This window comes from Globicephala melas, chromosome 2, assembly GCF_963455315.2.
Source record: "Globicephala melas chromosome 2, mGloMel1.2, whole genome shotgun sequence".
Classification (NCBI taxonomy): domain Eukaryota; kingdom Metazoa; phylum Chordata; class Mammalia; order Artiodactyla; family Delphinidae; genus Globicephala; species Globicephala melas.
The window spans coordinates 41,182,571-41,207,641 of record NC_083315.2 but is presented as its reverse complement, the minus strand read 5'-3'; the positions used below and the strand labels follow the sequence as shown (position 1 = coordinate 41,207,641).

Sequence of the window (25,071 nt, the reverse complement as noted above, 5' to 3'; positions counted from 1 at the left end):
AAAACTAATGGTATACACAGCAAAACCCATGAATCTCAAAACTATTATGCTAAGTAAAAGGATACACACACACAAAGACCACACTGTACGATACCATTTATCAAATGGTAAAATGCAAGGCAACTATTATAACAAAAATAGAGCAGTAGTTGCTGGAGATGTACAGTGGGGAATTGGGGAGGGGCAGGAGGGATGGATTTTAAAAGGGACACAAACACTTCTACTCAACATTGTGCTGAAGGTCCAGGAAAACTGAGCACAAAAATGGGGTGGGGTGCATTCAGATTGGAAAAGAGGAAATGAAACTCTTTGCTTCTGCAGATGACATGATGATCTTTGATGTTGAAAATCCCAAGGAATCCACTAAAAAACAATTAGAACTAATAAACGAAATCAAAAAAGTTGCAAGGTACAAACTCAATATAAAATGATTAATTATATTTCTATACACTAGCAACAAAAAAACTGAAAATAAAAATTAAGAAAAAACATTTGTAACATCTTCAAAAAATTAAAACCAGGAATAAATTTAACAAGAAGAAGTGAAAAACTGATACTCTGAAGACAACATATTGTTGAAAGAAATGAAAGAAGACCTAAGTAAATGGAAACACATCCGTGTTCATGGATCAGAAGATTTAACATTGTTAAGATGCTAATATTGGCTTCCAGTGTCCTTGTCCCCACGGTGAGCAACAGCTGCCCCCCACCTCTGCAGGAGACCCTCCAATATTAACAGGTCTTCCAATGTGATGCTGAATAAGAATGTTGAGAGAAGACCCACCACCAGTCCTTCCCATCAGGAAGCTTGCACAAGCCTCTTAGATAGCCTCATCCACCAGAGGGCAGACTGCAGAAGCAAGAAGAACTACAGTTCTGCAGCCTATGGAGTGAAAACCACATTCACAGAAAGAGAAAAAATGAAAAGACAGAGGACTATGTACCAGATGAAGGAACAAGATAAAACCCCAGAACAACAACTAAATGTAGTGGAGGTAGGCAATCTTCCAGAAAAAGAATTCAGAATAATGATAGTAGAGATGATCCAGGACCTTGGAAAAAGAATGGAGGCAAAGATTGAGAAGATGCAAGAAGTGATTAACAAAGACCTAGAAGAATTAAAGAACAAACAAACAGAGATGCACAATACAATAACTGAAATGAAAAATACACTAGAAGGAATCAATAGCAGAATAACTGAGGCAGAAGAACGGATAAATAACCTGGAAGACAGAATGGTGGAATTCACTGCTGCGGAACAGAATAAAGAAAAAAGAATGAAAAGAAATGAAGACACCCTAAGAGACCTCTGGGACAACATTAAATGTGACAACATTCACATTATAGGGGTCCCAGAAAGAGAAGAGAGAGAGAAAGGAGCCGAGAAAATATTTGAAGAGATTATAATCGAAAACTTCCCTAACATGGGAAAGGAAATAGCCACCCAAGTCCAGGAAGCAAAGAGAGGCCTAGGCAGGATCAAGGAGAAACACACTGAGTCACATACTAATCAAATTGACAAAAATTAAAGACAAAGAAAAATTATTGAAAGCAATGGGAAAAACAACAAATAACGTACAAGGAAACTCCCATAAAGTTAACAGCTGATTTCTCAGCAGAAACTCTACAAGCCAGAAGGGAGTGGCATGATATATTTAAAGTGGGGGGAGAACCTACAACCAAGATTACTCTACCTGGCAAGGGTCTCATTCAGATTCAAAGGAGAAATCAAAAGCTTTACAGAGAAGCAAAAGCTAAGAGAATTCAGCACCACCAAACCAGCTCTACAACAAATGCTAAAGGAAATTTTCTAAGTCGGAAACACAGGAGAAGAAAAGGACCTACAAAAACAAACCCATAACAATTAAGAAAATGGTAATAGGAACATACATATCAATAATTACCTTAAACTTGAATGGGTTAAATGCCCCAACCAAAAGACACAGGCTTGCTGAATGGATACAAAAACAAGACCCATATATCTTCTGTCTACAAGAGACCCACTTCAGACCTAGGGACACATACAGACTGAAAGTGAGGGGATGGAAAAAGATAGTCCATGCAAATGGAAATCAATAAAAGCTGGAGTAGCAATACTCATATCAGATAAAATAGACTTTAAAATAAAGAATATTACAAGAGACAAGAAGGACACTACATAATAATCAAGGGATAAATCCAAGAAGATATAACAATAATAATATATATATGCACCCAACATAGGAGCACCTCAATACACAAGGCAACTGCTAACAGCTATAAATGAGAATATCGACAGTAACACAAACATAGTGGGGGACTTTAACACCTCACTTACACCAATGGACAGATCATCCAGACAGAAAATTAATAAGGAAACACAAGCTTTAAATAACACAATAGACCAGATAGATTTAACTGATATTTATAGGACATTCCATCCAAAAACAGTAGATTACACTTTCTTCTCAAGTGCACACAGAACATTCTCCAGGATAGATCACATCTTGGGTCACAAATCAAGCCTCAGTAAATTTAAGAAAATTGAAATCATATCAAGCATCTTTTCTGACCACAACACTATGAGATTAGAAATCAATTACAGGGAAAAAAACGTTAAAAACACAAACACATGGAGGCTAAACAATATGTTACTAAATAACCAAGAGATCACTGAAGAAATCAAAAAATACCTAGAAACAAATGACAGTGAAAAAGTGATGATCTGAAACCTATAGGATACAGCAAAAGCAGTTCTAAGAGGGAAGTTTATAGCAATACAAGCCTACCTCAAGAAACAAGAAAAATCTCAAATAAACAATCTAACCTTACACCTAAAGGAACTAGAGAAAGGAGAACAAACAAAACCCAAAGTTAGTAGAAGGAAAGAAATCATAAAGCTCAGAGCAGAGGGCTTCCCTGGTGGCACAGTGGTTGAGAGTCCGCCTGCCGATGCAGGGGACATGGGTTTGTGCCCATGTCCAGGAAGTTCCCACAAGCCATGGAGCGGCTGGCCCCATGAGCCATGGCTGCTGAGCCTGCACGTCCGGAGCCTGTGCTCCGCAATGGGAGAGGCCACAACAGTGAGAGGCCCATGTACAGCAAAAAAAAAAAAAAGATCAGAGCAGAAATAAATGAAAAAGAAACAAAGAAAACAATAGCAAAGATCAATAAAACTAAAAGATGGTTCTTTGAGAAGATAAACAAAATTGATAAGCCATTAGCCGGACTCATCAAGAAAAAAAGAGAGAAGCCTCAAATCAACAGAATTAGAAATGAAAAAGGAGAAGTAACAACAGACACCGCAGAAATACAAAGCATCATAATAGACTACTACAAGCAACTCTATGCCAATAAAATGGACAACCTGGAGGAAATGGACAAATTCTTAGAAAGGTATAACCTTCCAAGACTGAACCAGGAAGAAATAGAAAATATGAACAGACCAATCACAAGTAATGAAATTGAAACTGTAATTAAAAATCATCCAACAAACAAAAGTCCAGGACCAGATGGCTTCACAGGTGAATTCTATCAAACATTTAGAGAAGAGCTAATACCCATCCTTCCCAAACTCTGCCAAAAAATTGCAGAGGAAGTAACACTCCCACACTCATTCTACGAGGACACCCATCACCCTGGTATCAAAACAAGACAGAGATACTACAAAAAAAGAAAATTACAGACAAAAATCACTGATGAATATACATGCAAAAATCCTCAACAAAATACTAGCAGGCAGAATCCAACAACACATTAAAAGGATCATACACCATGATCAAGTGGGATTTATCCCAGAGATGCAACGATTCTTCAATATATGCAAATCAATCAATGTGATACACCATATTAACAAATTGAAGAATAAAAACCATATGATCATCTCAGTAGATGCAAGAAAAGCTTTTGACAAAATTCAACACCAAGTTATGTTAAAAACTCTCCAGAAAGTGGGCATCAAGGAAACCTACCTTGACATAATAAAGGCCATATACAACAAACCCACAGCAAACATCATTCTCAATGGTGAAAAGCTGAAAGCATTTCCTCTAAGATCAGGAACAAGACAAGGATGTGCACTCTCACCATTATTATTCAACATAGTTTAGGAAGTCCTAGCCACGGCAATCAGAGAAGAAAAAGAAATAAAAGCAGTACAAATTGGAAAAGAAGTAAAACTCACTGTTTGCAGATGACATGATACTATACATAGAGAAACCTAAAGATGCCACCAGAAAACTGCTAGAGCTAATCAATGAATTTGGTAAAGTTGCAGGATACAAAATTAATGCACAGAAATCTCTTGCATTCCTATACACTAACAATGAAAGATCAGAAAGAGAAATTAAGGAAATAATCCCATTCACCATTGCAAGAAAAAGAGTAAAATACCTAGGAATAAACCTACCTAAGGAGGTAAAAGACCAGTACTCAGAAAACTATAAGACACTGATGAAAGAAATCAAAGATGACACAAACAGATGGAGAGATATACCATGTTCTTGGATTGGAAAAATCAATATTGTGAAAATGACTATACTACTCAAAGCAATCTACAGATTCAGTGCAATCCATATCAAATTACCAGTGGCATTTTTTATGGAACTAGAACAAAAAATCTCAAAATTTATATGGAGACATAAAAGACCCCAAATAGCCAAAGCCATCTTGAGGGAAAAAAAATGGAGCTGGAGGAATCAGACTCCCTGACTTCAGACTATACTACCAAGCTACGGTAATCAAGATAATATGGTACTGGCACACCAACAGAAATATAGATCAATGGAACAGGATAGAAATCACAGAGGTAAATCCACACACCTATGATCAACTAATCTATGACAAAGGAGGCAAGGATACACAATGGAGAAAAGATAGTCTCTTCAATAAGTGGTGCTGGGAAAACTGAACAGCTACATGTAAAAGAATGAAATTAGAACACTCCCTAACACCATACACAAAAATAAACTCAAAATGGATTCAAGACCTAAATGTAAGACTGGACACTATAAAACTCTTAGAGGAAAACATAGGAAGAACACTCTTTGACATAAATTACAGCAAGATCTTTTTTGATCCACCTCCTAGAGAAATGGAAATAAAAACAAAAATAAACAAATGGGACCTAATGAAACTTCAAAGCTTTTGCACAGCAGAGGAAACTATAAACAAGACGAAAAGACAACCCTCAGAATGGGAGAAAATATTTGCAAATGAATCAACAAAGGATTAATCTCCAAAATACATAAACAGCTCATGCAGCTCAATGTTAAAAAAACAAACAAACAATCAGAAATGGGCAGAAGACCTAAATAGATATTTCTGCAAAGAAGACATACAGATGGCCAAGAAGCACGTGAAAAGCTGCTCAACATCACTAATTATTAGAGAAATGCAAATCAAAACTACAATGAGGTATCACCTCACACCAGTTAGAATGGGCACCATCAGAAAATCTACCAACAACAAATGCTGGAGAGGGTGTGGAGAAAGGGAACCCTCTTGCACTATTGGTGGGAATGTAAATTGATACAGCCACTATGGAGAACAGTATGGAGGTTCCTTAAAAAACTAAAAATAGGACTACCTTACAACCCAGCAATCCCACTATTCGGCATATACCCAGAGAAAACCATAATTCAAAAAGACATGCAAATCAATGTTCATTGCAGCACTGTTTACAATAGCCAGGTCATGGAAGCAACCTAAATGCCCACTGACAGACGAATGGGTAAAGAAGATGTGGTACATATATACAATGGAATATTACTCAACCTTAAGAAGGAACGAAAATGGGTCATTTGTAGAGACGTGGATGGATCTAGAAACTGTCATACAGAATGAAGTACGTCAGAGAAAAACAAATATCATATATTAATGCATATATGTAGAGTCTAGAAAAATGGTACAGATGAACTGGTTTGCAAGGCAGAAATAGAGACACAGATGTAGAGAACAAACGTATGGACACCAAGGGGGGAAAGTGGCGGGGGCGGGTGGTGGCAGTGGGATGAATTGGGAAATTGGGATTGACATATGTACACTAATATGTATAAAATGGTTAAGTAATAAGAACCTGCTGTATAATAAATAAATAAATAAAGATGCCAATATTCCCCAAATTAATCTACAGATTCACACAATCCGTATCAAAAGCCCAGATGGTTCCTTGCAGAAATTGACAAGCTGATTCTAAACTTCATATGGGAATTCAAAAGACCCAGAATAGCTAAAACAATCTTGAAAAAGAAGAGCAAAGTTGGAAGACTCACACTTCCCAATTTCAAAACTCACTACAAAGCTATGGTAATCAAGACAGTGTATTACTGGCTTAAGGATAGATATGGAGATCTGTCCTTATGCCAGTAGAATAGAATTGAGAGTCCAAAAATAGACTCTCACATTTATGGTCAATTGATGTTTGACAAGGGTGCCAAGACTCTTCAATGTGGAAAGAACCGTCTTTTCAATAAATCATACTGGGACAACTGGTTATGTACATGAAGAGAATGAATTTAGACCCCCCCCCTTCCTCACACCACACATAACAACTAACTCAGAATTAATGCTAGACCTACTGTAAGAGCTAAGAAAAAAACATGGGATCAAATCTTCGTGACTTTGGGTTAGGCAAAGCCTTCTTAGATGTGAAACCAAAAGCACCAATGACAAAAGAAAAAATACATAAACTGGGCTTCATCAGATTTTAAAACTTTTGTGCCTCATAAGATACCATCAAGAAAGTGAAAAGACAACACACAGAATGGGTGACAATATTTGCAAATCATTAATCTGACACAGGAATTTTATCTAGAATATATAAAGGACAGTTACAACTCAATAATAAAAAGACAACCAAATTTTAAAATGGTCTAAGCATCTGAATAGGCATTTCTCCAAAGAAGATATATAAATAGCCAATAAGCATATGAAAAGATGCTCAACATCGTTAGTTATCAGAGGAATGCACATCAAAACCATACACACAAAAAATGAGATATCAATTCACACTCACTAGGAAGGCTATAATAAAAAAAAAAACAGATAAGTGTTGAGGAGGATGTAGAGAAATTAGAACCCTCATACACTGTTCCTGGGAATATAAAATGGTGCAGCTGCTTTGGAAAATGTTCTAACAATTTCTCAAGTGGTTAATCGTTGTACACTGATACTTGCTACAGGATGAACCTTGAAAACATCATGCAAAGTCAGAGAAGCCAGTCACAAAGGACTCCATTTATTATTTTGTGTTATTCCATTTATACAAAATGTTCAGAATAGGCAAATGCATGGAGACAGAGTAGATCAATGATTGCCCGGGACTGTTGGCAGGGAAGGGGGGTGACTACTCATGGGGATGGGGTTTCTTTTGGGGGGAATGAAAATGTTCTAAAATAGATTCTGATGATGGTTGCATAACTCTGTGAATATACTAACAGCCATTGAATTGTACCCTTGGTGTGAGTGAATTGCACAGTATGTGAATTCTATCTCAATAAAATATATATATTAACAAGGAGGCAGGAGGAAACTTTCGTCGGTGATGGATATATCACGACAGTGATTGTGATGATTTCACAGATGTATCTGTATCTCAAAATTTATAAAATTGTACAGTTTAAATACATGAACTTGATTGTATATCTATTATACCCGATAAAGCTGTTTCTAAAAATCACCTACAGTGAGCATCTAGAAATAAGCAGAATTCACATTATGATATATCTTTCCAATCTCTTTTCTAGGAACAGACACTTTAGTTTACAAAATGGGGTAACCCTGCTTTTTTTTCCACTTGGTAATATATCCTGAGCATCTTTCCAAGTCATTAAATACTTATTAAATATTTAATGGCCACATAGCCTTTTATGTTCAATGATGCAGTAAATTTATTCCAAAGAGCGGAATCCCAGATGATCTTTCTGAGCCTTTCTGGCTGCAGGGGTGCCTCTTCTGCCCCAGCTGGGACAGGCTTCCAAACCCCCATCCTCCGCTGGTCCTGGCCTGGCCTCTCTGGAAGGGACCTTCAGAACCAGCACTCTGCCTGGGTGGGGAACCTGTGGGAAGCCCTTCATTCCTCACATTCCTGCCTCTCACTGCCCTGGTGGCCCCAGGTGCTGAGAAGGTCTCGGGCCAGCTTTGGGAATGGGCTCAATGCCAGTGACTCTTCCTCCACATCCAGGCCTCAGCTCCACGTGGGCCCAGAGGCAGAGAGGAATTCATCTGAGCCCTGTCCCAGCACAGGGCAGGCCCAGACAGTGATCAGCAGGCTTTTGGGGTCACATGACCTCCCGAAAATAATTGCAAAACAATCTTGCATTTTTAACTTGATCTCTAAAATTGTATCACAAGTTTAATAGTTACAAAATATATAATTTGGGACACAGTGTTTACGTGCTTTAAATAGATTTAGGGCTGCAGATTTAAGCTGTTTGCTTCATAGAAAATGTCCACCATGTGACCTAATTAGCAAAGCCAATCCTTACTGGCAAACTGGTCAATTCGGAATTTGTTTCCACCAGAAAAATGTTTGATTTTGTTTTTTAAAGTTAAATACAAATTGTTAACCTACATCCCAGTGACAACACTCTCATTTTTGAATTATGATTCAAGCCAAGAATTGCATAGAGAGGTAGATAGATAGGGAGGTAACTAGGACAGATGGATGGATGGATGGATGTGTGGACAGACAGACACACAAAGATGGGGAACCCAGCCATGCTTTTGTCAGTTGAATTCCAAAGGCACGGGCTTGTTTCATAAACTTGTGCTTTGCTGTCAACCTCATCCTCAGTGCTGGCTGTTTCTAACGCATCTCTTGGAGGCTCTGGCAGACTTTGTACTCTGGGCCATGCAGCATAATGAGTTTCAGGAGGGGGAGAGTTGTGTCTTTCTTTTGTGGAATGAAAGGAGATGGAGGCAGGGAGGTGTGAAAAGAGGAGCAGGGGAAAAGCGTCTGCCCCAAAGCTTCCCTGGGGTTGGGGACCAGCTACTTCTCCTGACTTCCGGCTGTTTCCCCATCACCACCAGAGTTGGGAGCCCCAGCTTTTACCTGGAGAGAGAGGCCCCCCGAATTGCTCGCCCTGACACCTGCTCACACTGCGTGACCCGCGAGGTCTCCTGGGAGAAGACCCCTGAGCGGCGGCCCGGCGCCTCAGTGCTGGGTGTGCGCCGTGCACAGTATGGACCCAAACACTCTTCTCTCAGCGCCAGACGGAGGCCTGGGCCTGAAGGGGACGGGGCTGCCAGCAACACAGGACATCCCTCTTCTTGGAGGCAGTCGGTCTCCCTCAGAGAAAAGTTTCAGAATTAGGAGCCAGAGCAAGTTTCTTAAGACTCTGCACACTTGCCAAGCAGGAGCTGAGGTCCTGTGATTGCAGTAACTATTGGCTCGTGAAATGAAAATCCGGGCCGTGTCAGGAGGGGGAAGCAGGTGTGCCAAGAAGAGGGAGATCATGGCCTCTGTGCTCAGCCTCCCAGTTGGCTCGGGGCTTCCTGGCAGCCAGGCCTCAAAGGGAAACATGTATTTCTAATGGAGTTTCCTTTGACCACCACCCCCAAAATTCTGGGATGTTTTTTCTTTCCTAATAATGGTTTTCCTAATACATACACAAAAATTACTCAGTTGGAACCTTACGTGGGGCAGAGGACGTGGACATTGTTGAAGGAAATCTGTAACCTCTTTATTCTTCTGGAGGAGTAAAGGGACCTTCTGGAGGAGGGTCACCACATACAAGGCGGGCTGTGACCTGGGCCCCAGCTGGCCTGACTCCCAGTGTGTCCCTCCTACCCCGTGCTGTGCACCCTGAGGGCTCAGCCAGTGGGGACAACGCACACCATCTGGGAGGCCTGACCGGTACCCCGGAGCACAGCTCAGACTCCTGCTGAGTCTGAGAGGCCAGAGGCGGCCAGGATGGCGTGACCCACCCGGAGCATCAGTGCACAGCCTGGAGAGCAGAGGGGCAGCTGGAGCCTCAGCCGGCCCGTCTTCGAGTCATGACTTCGCAGCCGAACTCAGCAGCCTGGGATTTGGGGTATCGTTTCTTCTCTTGTGTTAAAATCTCGTGTCTTTCCCTGGGAAGCAGGGAGCTGGAGAGAGGAAGAGACAAGACCCTCATAGGAGCGTGGAGATGTGACCCAGAGCACCAGCGTCCCCTCTGTGAAGCGGACACAGGTAGGGCTGTCTCAAAGTTATTACAAAGCTGAAATGAGCTACTGTGTGGCAAAGAAGCTGTCCAGTCTCAGAGCCTGCCTCCCCCTCAGTGCTGGCGTCTGGATGAGTCTTGGGGGTGGGGACGCGAGCTGTCCCTCCTCTCCTGGTTCCTCACCACGGCGGGGCTGCTGGGGCGGGACCACCCTGGGTGTTACAGGTGAAGCAGTGACAAGTCTACCTGCAAACTACTTTAGAGCCACGGGGGTGGGGGCCTGGCTGGGGGCGGAGATGTGATGTGAGCACGTGGGCGGGGCCTGTCACCCACAGGGAGGGCTGGACCCTGGCGGGATGGGAACCCACTGGAGCCAGTGCCTGGCTTGGGGTTGGTGCCCCATACATCAGATGAATTAGCTGGTTGTACAGTGCAGGAGTGTCTGGAAGCTTCTTCTGGGATCCCACAGCAAGGCTCCTCCTCTCCATTAGCTGCAGAAGGGCCAGGAAAATGGTCCAGTCTTACCCAATTCAACTCAACAAACCAGTTACTGAGCGCCTGCCTGCGGGGACTGACCCCGGGCGCGTTCAGACTAGAATGTGTGTAATTAACCCCGTGAAGGGCTGACCAGCCCTCTCTACAGATGCAGGATCTGAAAGGCAGTGAGGTTGCCCGATGGCGCACTGCTGATGTGTAGAGTCTGAAAGAGCCGCTGCTCCCCTTCTCTGCTGTGAACCCAGGGCCCTGACGTCCAGCTGCAGCGCCCAGTTCAGCCCCAGGCCCAGAGCAAGTCTCCCGCAGCCCAGGGGGCCGGGAAGGCCAGGGGACACCAGAGGGGCCACGGGAAGAGTGACCAACTGTTCTGGTCTCTATGGGACTTTCCCACATCCTGGGAACCCTCAGTTCCAGGCAAACCAGGACAGCTGGTAGCCCTGGACATGGGCACAAACTCCCCAGGCTCTCTTAACCAAATCCCAAACTCTCCCTGAGGAAATTCCATCCAGGCCCACACACTCGGTGCCGAGGCTCCCCGTTCCCACGCAGGTACTGGCCACTGTTGCTTGCTCTGCTCAGCTTTCTTCTGAAGGCAACCCCTGGCCTCTGTAGCCCACCTGAAAAACAATGCCCTAAACTAGACAGGGCAGAGACACCTGGGGCTCCGGGTGACAAGCAGGATAGCTGGAGGGCCCGAGGTCTGTGTCCCAAGGGCATCCTCAGTTCCCCTCAGAGCCTGAGGCCGAGAGGGCCCTCCTCACCCCCAGATCTCTCCCAACAACTCGTTTTTTAAGGAAAGGAAACACACATGTTCTTATTTAAAGCCCTTTAATTATCCTTCCAGGTAGGTGAAAGGACCCTTTATTTTACAGATGATGTAAAGTCTCAGACGATATCTTGCCCAAGGCGAGGCTGTGGAGGGGAGCGATGCCAGATTTCAATCTGGATCCGCTTGGCTTTGAAGCTGGAGTCTCTTCTGGTGCAGACCCTGCCCTTTCACCTCAAAGCCTGTGTCTTCTCCATTAAAACGACATGGCACTCTGACCTCCAAAACCACTCTGGGGTATAATATGGCCCAAAACATTGACAGGAGAAGGAAAAAGTGATGTGTGCAAAAATGTTCATGGTGATTCATCTGATAACCACTAACCTAGAAACCACAGATAAGAATCGGCCCCATGGGCACGTGTAGGGGGACAGATTGAGCTGTGGTGGGATCTCGGCACAAGGGAAGGCCATCGCGCTCAGCCAACAGGAACCACAAGGAAAGGATAATGATGGCCCACCTCTGCTGAGTGTTTCCCGAGGGCCGGGCACTGTCTTAGGACTTTGAGTGTCTAAGACTCATTTGTGTTCAGTTCTCCTAAGGACCCGGTGACATGGCCACTCATGACGTTTTCTATTTTTACACACGTGGCAGTTGAAGCACAGGGACCTTAAGTGTCTGGTCCAAGGCCAGAGTGTGTGAGAGCCACGGGGTCCTGTCTGTATGGAGCAGCGGGCCGTGGAGACACACAAAAGCCAAACAGTACGAAAGCTGGTCCTGCAGAAGGTTATCCCAGGGCCTGGCGTCAGATGGACACATATCTAGAGGAGGTGAAGAGCACGTGGTGTGAACTAGTTCCCCTCCTCCATTTAGATCTTTTACAATCATTTCTTACAAAGGTGGCGGGAGATCCCTGGCTTGGGTGAGCCACTGGAGGCCAGGTGAGTGGCTACAGAAGGATGATGGGCCACAGGGATGCAGCACGATCCCACCTGCAGGCTCTGCCCTGGCCGTCTGGGGGAGGAGCTTGTGGCTCCGGCTGGTCCTCACGTCCTCGATCTGGGAAATGGGATCCTGGCCTCCGTGCACCCATTACAGATCCGTACACGGTATTCAGGGCTCCCAGCAGTCACACTTCTCTGACCCAGGGTCCAGGACTGGCCTCCCGTGGTCAGGGAGGATAAGGCTGGAAGGGAACCCAGGAGCGGCTCTTGCAGCCATGGCCTGGGAGCGCAGAGGGTCAGGAGGGGAAGCCTCAGTGTGTGAGCACAGTTCTGGGACCCCTGGATGGAGTGGCTGGCGCTCGGGCACATAACCTGAAGTCTGGCTGGGGCCCCTGGAGCAGTGCCACACGAGCCAGCGGAGAAGAGTGACCCCGCTGCCCGTGAGGGTGGCCCACCCCAGTGCCTGCCCAGTCCTGCCCATTAGGGTCCTGGAATGGACCTGAGGCTGGGCAGACCCTGTCCCTCCTGGACCAGGATGCCAGGGGGGCAGGAGGGTTGCTGGGGCCTGGGCTGAGAGCCCTGCAGAGGCCGTAGCTGCTGGACATCCCGCAGTGAGCCGGGATCGCGGGCTCTTGTCCAGATGGGACCCTCTAGCTCTGTGTGGGACTCTGTGCCCCTCGGCTCACCCTGGGTCAGGGCTTTCTAACATTTTCCGTGCTCTGACTCCTCTGTGGACTGCTCGGGGGGAATGTTTTTAAATACATAAAATATAACACCCAGGCCAGCAAAGGAAGCTTGTAGTATGAGTTTGCTGGGGCTGCCATAACAAAGTACCCCAGATGGGGTAGCTTAAACAGCAGGAACCTAGCATCTCACAGCTCTGGAGGCTGCAGGCCCAAGATCAAGGTGTCAGCAGGACCCACTATCTTCACACCAGGTCAGGGTCTGTCCAGGCCTCTCCTGTCTGCTTACAGTTCCTTGGCTTGTGGTGGCATAACTCTAGTCTTCACATGCATTGCCGTGTGCATGTCTGTGTCCAAATTTCCCCTCCACCTAAGGACACCAGTTATAACAGATTAGGGGCCAGTGTGAGCTCGTCTTAACTAATTACATCAGCAAGGACCCTGTCTCCAAAGGTCACATTCTGAGGAACTGGGGGTTAAGTCACCAACATATGAATTGGGGAACACAATTCAACCCATAACACCTAAAAAATACTAAAAAAAATGTTATATTAATAGTAATATCCATGCTCCTTTATTAACACATTAAGTAAGGCGATCTAGTGGCTGGTCTAAGAATCACTGTAATTTGAATTGGTAATGAGTGTATGTAGTATTTCAAGATATCTATGACTGTAGTGTCATATGAAAATATCCAGAGACACCAACCTGGGGACTGCTGATACCGGTGGAGTGGTTGCCTATTTCCTAGTTGAAGAAAATGCTAAATGTCAGAGTTTCCTGAAAATAAGGGTGTAATTCTTTCCCATCCAAGTGCATGGGCCCCTGAATTTGATCCCGAGCCCCAGTGTAAGAAGGCCTGGGGTCTCTCCAGGCTTCATCTTGATGGCTAATAAGGCAGAGCCCAAGCCCTAGGCACCAACAAGGCAAGTGAGCATCTGTGCTGGAGAGTCTCCCCAACCTGCCTGGCTTGGACAGGGCCACTCCAGCAGGTGCCGTGGGCCTGGGACTAGAGGTCAGGTGGCTGGCTCTGGCCCGGCTGCTGGAGGGGCAGGAAGGCAGCAGGAGACTGGCCCCCATCAAGAAGTCCACCTGTGTGTTTCAAGAATGTTCTCTCTCCAGGGACTTCCCTGGGGGTGCAGTGGTTAAGAATCTGCCTTCCAATGCAGGGGACGTGGGTTCAATCCCTGGTCAGGGAACTAAGATCCCACATGCCACGGACATGCCGCGGGGCACCTAAGCCCATGCGCCACAACTAGAGAGCCCGCGTGCCGCAACTAAGACCTGATGCAGCCAAAAAAAAAAAAAGAATGTTCCCCCTCCTGAAGGGGAGAGCCCAGTGGGTGGAGCCATCGGGGCTGTGGGGCTGGGACAGGATGGAGTTTGCAAGTTTCTTGCTGTGCGAAATACCCACCGAGAGGAACCAAAGCTCTTTCCAAGCTGCGCTTATTAAAGACAATCGCTGCTTAAAAGGCTCCTTTTTTTCCTTTAAAGTCTTTATTGAATTTGTTACAATATTGCTTCTGTTTTTGGTTTCTTTGGCCCCGAGGCATGTGGGATCCTATCTCCCCAACTAGGGATGGAACCCACACTCCCTGCATTGGAAGGCGAAGTCTCAACCACTGGACCGCCAGGGAAGTCCCAAAAGGCTCCTTCTATAATGGAAAAGATTCGAAAAAATATATAGATATATACATATATATATGTATAACTGAATCACCTTGAGGTACACCTGAAACTAACACAATATTAGAAGTTAACTATACTTCAATTTAAAAAAAAAAAAAGCTCCTTCTTTCCTCACTATGATTTACAGGCTCGGGTGTACCAGGAAGTATGTCCAGTACTTTCACCCTACACATCTTTGCTGTAAGAATTTTTACCACATAACTAATTGGCCATAAGGCAATTTTGCTGTAAAAGATAAAATAATGCAAAATAAGAGAGGAATGTTTAAAAGAACATAATAAAATATGAGAAATGAATAACAAAATTAAAAGCGTTGTGAAATACAAAACATTTGAATACATTTAAAATGTGTGTAGATTCATGGCAATACTGCACAAAAAACTGATTTTATTTTGTGAGTTGTATCTAAGCCCTTGTCCTCCAAGTCATAGTATTTTATACATATTTTTATTTGCTGGTTCATCTGTTTTGTTGACATCACACTTTTTCATTAAAATTTCTTCCTTCATTAAGAAAGTATGTTTTCCAAGTACTAAGAGCATATTCATAGCTGAGCTCTGTGTTGTGTTGTGAAAGCCTCTTTCACTGCTCTTTTGTTTTTTGGCATTTTGTCATATGTCTGCTGATAGACGTTCCAAAGTTCTACGGGAAATGTGGGTTCAACTCTGGGCCTTCAAATCACCGAAGGATTTACGAACTGATATGTTATCATTTCCTAGTATAGCAGGCAGTGTGGCTTTACACTTTGTTATTTCACACTTCCAGTAAGTTTCATCACCGTATTTCCTATCACGTCCACATACATAATGGTTATCAACCACTATTTTAAGACCCCTGCATCTACCCGTCACTGTATAAGGCTATTATGAAAATGCTAAATGCCAGAGGTTCCTGAAAATTCCTAAGATTTATGTAATATGTAAATGGGAGTATTGTGTTAATGGAGAAGTGAAACCAAACTGTCAACCAGTTATTTTATCTTTTACAGCAAAATTGCCTTATGGCCAATTAGTTAGGCAGTGAAAATGCTTGGGACAAAGATGTCGATGGCAAAGATTCTTATGGAGAAAGTGCCCAGAACCGCCGGGAAGGCCCTTTGGACCAGGGAGGGCTGGCTGAAGAGCAGTTAGGGGAGGAAGTCAGTGCCCCTCCTCGCCCTGGGAGACGCAGCGTCTCCAGGGACGCTGACCCTCCAGGTGGCCTGTCCTGTTTCCTTCATCGGGAGCCACAACCCACGAAAGCTCTGCTGGTCCTCTTGGGACCGAGGTCCCCAGGATCCCTTGCCTCATCACTGATGGGAAAGCTCCCTGTCTCACCCCAGAGTCGGTCTGGCCCCTGGGAAGCCAAGGAGCCAGTGGGTCAGTGACTGGGTGTGAATCCCACTCACTGCACCCACTCACTGCAATGGTGGTGGCCATTCCCACTGTATCCAGGGCTCTCCAGGTGTTTAGTGCTTTACAGAACTTGACCATTGTTAAACCTCTATCAGAGAATCAAATGGTTTATCCAAGCCTGCACACAGATGAGAGAGCTGGAACCCAAACCCAGTGGGCCTAGCCCCAGAGACCACGTTCTGCCCATTGCAGCCTGGTGCCTCCTACCAGTGTGAGCCTGTGGTGAGCAGCTTTAACCTCTTGGCCTGTTTCCTCACCAGCAGGAAGAGGACAAAGATGCCCACCTCCCAGGGGGTCACTGTGAAGATTAAAGGAGGCAGTTATGCAAAGCACTGGTCAGGGGGCAGCAGAGTTGCAGCTGACAAATGCTAGTACGCACGCAAGGGCCAGGCTCTTGAAGTGGCCTGAGAGCTGGGCACGCATGTCCCGCTTCCCCAGCTCAGAGAAGGGGGGAGCAGGTCGGTGTAGGCAGGTTCCACTCCACACCAGGTGGAAAGATGGAGAGGCTGCTATTGTCTCTCGATAGCCTCCCTCCCCTTTGCTCAGCAATAGAGGTTGACTGACATTTCCCAGCCTCCCTTGGGAGTGTGCAGAAGTTATGTGTCCTTAAAGAGGCTTGCTAGTCATGTCATCTTCTTCCCTTCCCTCTGGCTGGAATGCAGATGAGATGGCAGGGGCTAGGTGGCTGTGTTGGGCTAGGAGGTGGAAGCCTGCATGGAAGCTGGCAGAGCCACAAGATAGAAGGAGGCTCCAGCCAACCCTATGCAGCCACTCCAGCCTTGGCTTGTTTACACTCACGTCACGGCTGCATAAACGAGAAATACACCCTTACTTCCTGTCTGGGCTGTTTCTATAGCAGCCCAACCAGAGGCTGAACTCAAGTGACCAGATATCAGGCCTGGGAGGAAGTGGTGCTTGCCTTGGCTGTTCTCACCACTGCAGCAGGAGTGGACAGTGTGATGTAGCCAGGGTGTCCCTCCCAGGGCTGGGCCTGGGGGCTGTGAAGGGCATCTCTGCTCTTGGCTCTTCTACCAGCACCATACTTTTGAGATCCACTCATTCATTCAGGTGATGATCAATTTTATGAGAAATGTGCTGTAATACCCCTACTTCAGCACCTGAAGCATTAATTCACAGTGTTAAAGCCCAGTTTCGGCTTTGGGGGCCTGCACACTGCTGAGGTATAGAGCAGAGGTGCCCTCACCCGACCACTGGGCTGCCCACCGAGGGGCCCCTTGAGATCAGATCACAGACACTGCCCAGCGGCATGTCTTGCCTGTGCCTACACTCTTTTTTTTTTTTAATTGAAGTATAGTTGATTTACAATGGGGTGTTGTTTCAGGTATACAGCAAAGTGATTCAGCTATGTATGTATATATATATATATTTTTCAGATTATTTTCCATTATAGGTTACTACAAGATATTGAATATAGTTCCCAGTGCTATACAGTAAATCACTGTTGCTCATCTATTTTATGCATAGTAGTTTGTATATGTTAATCCCATACTTCTAATTTATCCCTCCCCCACCTCTCCCTTTCCCCTTTGGTGACCATAAGTTTTCTACATCTGTGAGTCTGTTTCTGTTTTGTATATAGATTCATCTGTATTATTTTTTGGATTCCATGCAAAAATGGTATCATATCATATTCGTCTTTGTCTTACTTCACTTAGTATGATAATTTCTAGGTCCACGCATGTTGCTGAAAATGGCAATATGTCATTTTATGGCTGAATAATATTTCATTGTGTATATATACCACATCTTCTTAAACCAATCATCCATTGATGGGCACTTGGGTTGTTTCCGTGTCTTGACTATTGTAAATAGTGCTGCTAATGAACACTGGGGTGCATGTATCTTTTTGAATTAGAGTTTTCATCTTTTCTGGGTATATGCCAGGAGTGGGATTACGGGATCATATGGTAGCTCTATTTTTAGTTTTTTAAGGAAACTCCATACTGTTTTCCATAGTGGCTGCACCAATTTATATTCACACCAACAGTGTAGGAGGGTTCCCTTTTCCCACACCCTCTCCAGCATTTATTATTTGTAGACTTTTTGATGATGGCCATTCTGACCTGTGTGAAGTGATACCTCATTGTGGTTTTGATTTGCATTTCTCTAATAATTAGTGATTTTGAGCATCTTTTTATGTACCTGTTGGCCATTTGTATGTCTTCTTTGGAGAAATGTCTATTTAGGTCTTCTGCCCTTTTTGGATTGGGTTGTTCTTTTCATATCAAGTTGTATGAGCTGTTTGTATATTTTGGATATTAACCCCTTGTCATTTGCACTGTTTACAAATATTTTCTCCCATTCCGTAGGTTGTCTTTTTGTTTTGTTGGTGGTTTCCCTTGTTGTGCAAAAGCTTTTAAGTTTGACTAGGTCCCATTTATTTTTTCTTTTATTTCTTTTGCCTTGGGAGACTGATCTAAGAAAATATTGCCACAATGTATGATGGAGAATATTTTGCCTATGTTCTCTTCTAGGAGTCTTATGGTGTCATGTCATATTTAGGTCTTTAAATCATTTTGTTTAATTTTGTATATGAAGTATTCTAATTTGATTTATATGTAGCTGTCCAGCTTTCCCAACACCATTGCTGAAGAGACTGTCTTTTCTCCACTGTATATTCTTGCCTCCTTTGTTGTAGATTGACTGTAGGTGTGTGGGTTTATTTCTGGGCTCTCTATTCTGTTTCATTGAACTTTATGTCTGTTTTTGTGCCAATACTCCACTGTTTTGATTACTGTATCTTTGTTGTATTGTTTGAAATCTGGAAGGGTTATGCCTCCAGCTTTGTTCTTTTTCCTCAGGATTGCTTTGGCAATTCTGGGTCTTTAGTGGGTCCATGTAAATTTTACAATTATTTGTTCTGGTTCTGTGAAAAATATCATGGATAATTTGATAGGGATTGCATTAAATCTGTAGGTTGCTTTGGGTAGTATGGCCATTTTAACTATATTAATTCTTCCCAATGCAAGAGCATGGGCTATCTTTCCATTTCTTTGAATCATCTTCAATTTCCTTTATGAATGTTTTATAGTTTTCAGCATATAGTTCTTTCACTTCCTCGATTAAGTTTATTCCTAGGTATTTTTTTAAATGTGACTTTAAACAGGACTGTTTTTTTACTTTCTGATTTCATTGTTAGTGTAAAGAAATGCAACAGATTTCTTATCCAGATAAACTTGTATACAGATTAATCTTGTATCCTGCTACCCTCCTGAATTCATTTATTCGTTTTAATAGGTTTTTTTTAACATCTTTATTGGAGTATAATTGCTTTACAATGGTGTGTTAGTTTCTGCTGTATAACAAAGTGAATCAGCTATATGTGTACATATATCCCCATATCTCCTCCCTCTTGCATCTCCCTCCCACCCTCCCTATCCCACCCCTCTAGGCGGTTACAAAGCACCAAGCTGCTCTCCCTGTGCTATGCAGCTGCTTCCCACTAGCTATTTTACGTTTGGTAGTGTATATATGTCAGTGCTACTCTCTCACTTCATCCAGCTTACGCTTCCCCTCTAATAGTTTTTGTGTGGAGTTTTGGGGTTCTCTATATGGAGTATCATGTCATCTGCAAATAGTGAGTTTTACCTCTGTCAGTTTGGATACCTATTATTTCTTTTTATTGTCTGATTGCTGTGGCTACGACTTATACTATGTTGAATAGAAGAGATGACAGTGGGCATCCTTGTCTTGTTCCTGAATTTAGTTAGCAGGAAGACTTTTAGCTTTTCACCATTGAATGTCATATTAGCTGTGGGGTTATCATAAATTGCTTTGTTCCCTCTATACCCACTTGGTGAGAGTTTTTTAAATCATGAATGCATGTTGAATTTTATCAAATGCTTTTTCTCTATCAAGATGATCATGTGGGTTTTGTCTTTTCTTTTGTTAATGTGGTATATCACACTGATTGATTTGCACATGTTGAACCATCCTTGAAACCTGGCATGAATTCAACTTGACCAGGGTGTATGATCCTTCTTATGTATTGCTGAATTCAGTTAGCTAATTTTTTTATTTTAAATATTCCTATATTTTTATTAGTCTTATTTATTGATTTTTTTTTCATTGCAGCAGCAGTGGGGGAAAAAAGTAAACTTTCTCCACACACAAAGGGTGTCCAATTGACAGAAGTTTATATATGAAGGACGTCCTTCTGTTGCTGAAAATTCCTCAGTGTGCTTGTGCTGGCTGAAGGCAGCCCCAGCAGGATGCTGCGGTGAAACTTTGAAGTGAACTCTCGTGCCTGGGACCAGCCCAGCATGGACCAGGAGGCATGTTGGAGAGGAATCAGCCCTCCCTGCCCCCACCTGGCAGTTGTACCTGGCTCAGGAACGTTTGAAAACAAGTTGCCAAGTCCCCTGTTCCTGATTCCCAGCCCCAATCCCAGGCCAAGAAATGTTTACCAGAAGGATTGGGACCACGCCATGTGCCTGGGGATACCACGAGTCCCTGCTGCCTGGTGATCCTGATGCGTCCTGCTCACTAGACTGCCGGTTGCCAAGGTAATATTTTGTTGAGGATTTTCACATCAATATTCATCAAAGATATTGGCCTGTGATTTGTTTTTATAGTGTCTTTGTCTGTTTCTGGTATCAGGGTGATAATGGCTTCACAGAATGACTTTGGGTCTGTTTCCTCCTCTTCCATCTTTTGGAAGAGTTTGAGAAAGACTGGCATAAGTTCTTCTTTGTATGTTTGGTAGAATTCCCCAGTGAAGCCGTCCAGTACTGGATTTTTGTTTGCAGGGAGTTTTTTCGTTTTGTTTTGTTTTGTTTTGTTTTTTTTACAGGTTCTATTTCACTTCTAGTGACTGGTCTGTTCAAATTATGTTTCTTCTTGACTCAATTTTGGCAGGCTGTATATTTCTAGAAACTTGTCCATTTCCGCTAGGTTATCCAATTTGTTGTCATGTAACTGTTCATAGTATTCTAGTATTTTTTTTTTTTTTTTGTATTTCTGTGGTATCAGTAGTTATTTCTCCCCTTTCATTTCCTATTTTGTTTATTTGGGTCCTCTCTTTTTTCTTCTTGGTGAGGCTGACTAGAGGTTTGTTGATTTATCTTCTTTAAAAACCATCTTAGTTTCATTGTTGTTTTGGTTTTTTTTTAATCTCTATTTTCTCTCTGATCTTTTTATTTCCTTCCTTCTGCTGACTTTGGGCTTTGTTTGCTTTTTTTTCTAATTCTTTTAGGTGGTAGGTTAGGTTGTTTGAGATTTTTCTTATTTCTTGAGGAAGGCCCGTATCGCTATGAACTTCCCTCTTAGAACTGTTCTGCTGCATCCCATAGATTTTATAAGGTTGTGTTCTCATTGCCATTTGTCTCAAGGTATTTTCTGATTTCCTCTTTGGTTTGCTCATTACTAGCATGTTGTTTACTCTCCATGTATTCGGGTTTTTCCTGTGATTGATCTCTAGTTTCATACCGTTGTGTTCAGAAAAGATGCTTGAAATAATTTCTATCCTCTTAAATCTGTTGAGACTTATTTTGTGACCTAGTATGTGGTCTATCCTAGAGAATGTTCCATGTGAACTTGAAAAGAATGTGTATGCTGGTTTTTTTGGATGTAGTGTCCTGTAGATATCAAGTCTAACTGTTCCATTGTATCATTTAGGTTCTCTGTCGCCTTGTTGATCTTCTGTCTGGAAGATCTGTTCATTGATGCCAGTGGGGTGTTAAAGTCTCCTACTATTATTGTATTCCCATCAATTTCTTGCTTTATGACAGTATTTGTTTTATATATTTAGGTGCTCCTGTACTGGGTGCATATATGTTAACAAGTGCAATAGCCTCTTCTTGTGTTGACCCCTTTACCATTATATAATGTCCTTCTTTGTGTGTTTTTTTTTAACGGACTTTGTTTTAAAGTCTATGTTGTCTGATATGAGTACTGTGACCCCCCACTTTCTCGTCATTTCCATTTGCATGAAAGCTTTTTCCATCCCCTCACTTTCCATCTGTGTGAGTCTTTCACTCTAAAGTGAATCTCTTGTAGGCAGCATATTGTAGGTTGTCTTCTTATCCAATCTGCCACTTGATGTCTTCTGATTGGAACATTTAGTCTATTGACTGATAGGTCAATTACTATCAGTAATTACCGATAGTAATTACTGATAGGTATGCACTTATTGCCATTTTAAACCTTGTTTTCTAGCTGACTTTGTAGTTCTTTGTTCATTTCTTCTTATTTTTCCTTTTGTGGTTTGATGGTTTTCTTTTTTGTTATGCTTGAGTTCCTTTCTTTTTTGGCTTTTGTGAGTCTATTGTATGCTTTTCCTTTGCAGTTACCGTGGTTTTCAAGTATGTTAACTCATGGTTATATCTACTTGCTTTAGACTTACAGTCGTATAAGTTCAAACACATTCTAAAAGTTATAATCACTTCTACAAAAATTTTTTGATTGTATTTTAATGTATGTACTGGTTTATATAAATGATTTTAATCCTCTTGTGTAATTTGCCTTTCCCATTGTGATTTTCCCTTTCCTATAGATTCTTGCTTCTTTTCTATTTAGAGAAGACCTCTCAATATTTCTTTTTGGTTAGGTTTAGTATTGCTGTATTCTTTTAGTGTTTGCTTGTCTGATTAATAATTCTTTCTCTCTCCTTCTAGCTAAATGATAATCTTTCTGGGTACAGTATCCATCCTAGGCTGCAGGCTGTTTGTTTTTCTTTCAGGATTTTGAATATATCCCGCCACCCGCTCCCGGCCTGCAAATTTTCTGCAGAGGAATCAGCTGATAGTCTTACATGGGTTCCCTTGTAACTGACTCTGTTTTTCTTTTGCTGCCTTTAGAGTCCTCTTTAACTTTTGCCATTTTAGCTATGATATATCCTGGTGTGGGTCTGTTTGGGACTCGCTGTGCTTCCTGTACCTGGATAGGTTTCATTTTTTCGGGTTGGGAAGTTTTCAGCCATAATTTCTTCAAATACATTTTCGATCCCTTTCTCTTATTCTTCTTCTGAAACCCCTATTATGTGTAAGTTGGCAGGTTTTATATTGTCCCATACATGTTTTCTTCCTTTTTTTCATTTGTCTCTTTGTCTGTTGTTTTGATTGGGTGATTTCCATTATTCTATCTTCCAGATCACTTATTCACTGTTTTGCATTTTTAGTCTGCTAGTCACTGCTTCTAGATTGGTTTTTATCTCAGCAATTTTGATTGGTTCCTCTTTAGTGTCTAATTTTTGTTACAGTGATCTGTATTTCCATCAATAACCTTTCTTAATTACTTTTTTTTTTTTTACCTCCTCTTTGAACTCTGGGTCTAGTAGACTGGTGAGGTCTGCTTCATTATTTGTTCTTTCACAGGATTTCTCTTGATATTTTAATTGGGATTAGTTCCTCTGCTTTTTCATTTTATGTTTGTCTCTACAAATTTAGAAGAAACAATTACCTACTGTGGTCTTGAGGGGTGTTTTTATGTGGAGCATCCTTGTGTAGGCTGTGTGAATCCAATATTTTTGGTGCAAGGGCTGTTTTTGGAATGGATGCCAGCCTCGTCTTTCTCCAAGGTGTGTTGGCCGTTGTTGTCCCCTTGATAGGTGGTGTGTTTGATGTTGTGGTCTTCAGGGCTTGTAGTGGGATGTTGGGAAGGGCCTCCTCTTTAATCTGTGGCTGTCACAGCCCTGTGTCCACATTCTTGAGTTTATGGTTCATAATAGCTGTGAAAATGTGTGAAAGGAGAGCAGGTAAACATGAGCGTTAGCATTTGTGTCGTGATAACTGATGCTAGCCACTGGAGTACTGATGCCTGTTTTAACACTGCTTGTGTTATTTTCACACAATTGAGTGTCAACTGGGGGTTCACAGCACACAGACGAACACATGGAAATCAATGGAATTACATCTTCAAGTTAGAGTCCACCCACGCACAAATTTTTCAGGAAAAAAGTATGAGAATCAGTGTAAAGGCTTCTGCTGCTGAAACAATCAATTTGAGGACAGGAAGCCCTCTCCTCTGCGTGCTTGCAGGTGCTTAAAGAAAGTAAATCTCCCTCAACCCCCCAGAGGGGCAGACTGTGAGCCCTGGCTGGTGGGGTGGAAATCAGTCTGCTTGTGCCTTAATGTCCTGCAAGACTGGCCCCAGCACCCAAAGAAAGCAAGATTTTTCTTAACTCTTTTATTAAGTTAGAAACGGATAAAAGCAACACAACTTTTGGGAAAAGCACCACTGCGAGGTCCTCTGTGCTGTGAGATCTGTGCTTAACTCGGCTCAGCAATGCAACAGGCCACAGGGGCCCCTCCAGGCAGTGTGGGCTTGGGACCTGGGGCTGCTGCTTCCCCACCAGCCCCAGGGCCTCCCCAAATCTCAGGCAGAGCCATCTCCTGGGACAAGCCACCTGGCTTCTAGGTGGCTGAGATGAAGCACCAAGAGCAAGAGGGTGGCCTCTCATACAGGTGGGGTCTAAGGAACCTGGAGATGTGCCTTCCGCTTTTGGCTTTTTCCCAAGTGGCAGCTGATGGCCTTGCACTGGGGCAAGCGAAGGACCAGCCCAGAAACTCTTAACACTAGGAGTGAGGAGGGCCACTGGCAGGAGCCAACCTCTCCAGAACCCCAGATGCTGAGGTTGTACCTATGAGGTACCCAATGACTTGGGAGGTGGAAAAAATGAACAAATGGTTGGCAGTTTTCTTGGGACCACTGTTTTTGAGCTCAGGGGGCAAAGGGGCCAGATCCCATTACGCTGGAAGGGCAAGATGTCAGAGGACAGCGGACACTGGATGGGGGGCCGGAGTCATGGGCCTTGTCATCCTCCAAGTTGAGATATGTCCAGCCCTGGTGGGATCTATAGTGGGCACCCTGGAGTCCCTCTGTGGTCCCCAGCTCATATCTGCTGTTGGTCTTGGAGATTAGTGCCATATTCTAGGGTGACCGTGCTCCTGTCAGGAGATGGGGTCATTGCTGCCTCTTGGGCTGGGCTCTGAGGGGAGGTGATGGGGCCTGGTCTCC

The 25,071-nt window shown here is 43.3% G+C and overlaps 1 protein-coding gene and 1 long non-coding RNA gene across 3 annotated transcripts in view; one reads left to right on the top strand and one right to left on the bottom strand.

The window, feature by feature from the left end:
• LOC132596823 (uncharacterized) overlaps positions 1–21,121 on the top strand; it is a 29,520-nt gene extending 8,399 nt beyond the window's left edge. The window contains exons 6-7 of one of the 2 annotated variants that reach the window (XR_009562874.1): positions 10,065–10,153; positions 20,191–21,121. This is a non-coding gene — a long non-coding RNA (uncharacterized lncRNA). Of the gene's footprint in view, positions 1–10,061; positions 10,154–20,190 lie in introns of both variants that reach the window. The other variant, XR_009562873.1, reaches the window with a different exon arrangement.
• KLHL25 (kelch like family member 25) overlaps positions 19,508–25,071 on the bottom strand; it is a 57,803-nt gene continuing 52,239 nt past the window's right edge. The window contains exon 4 of the mRNA XM_060293882.1: positions 19,508–23,782. The gene's annotated coding sequence lies outside the window, so the exon portion shown is untranslated. The remainder of the gene's footprint in view (positions 23,783–25,071) is intronic.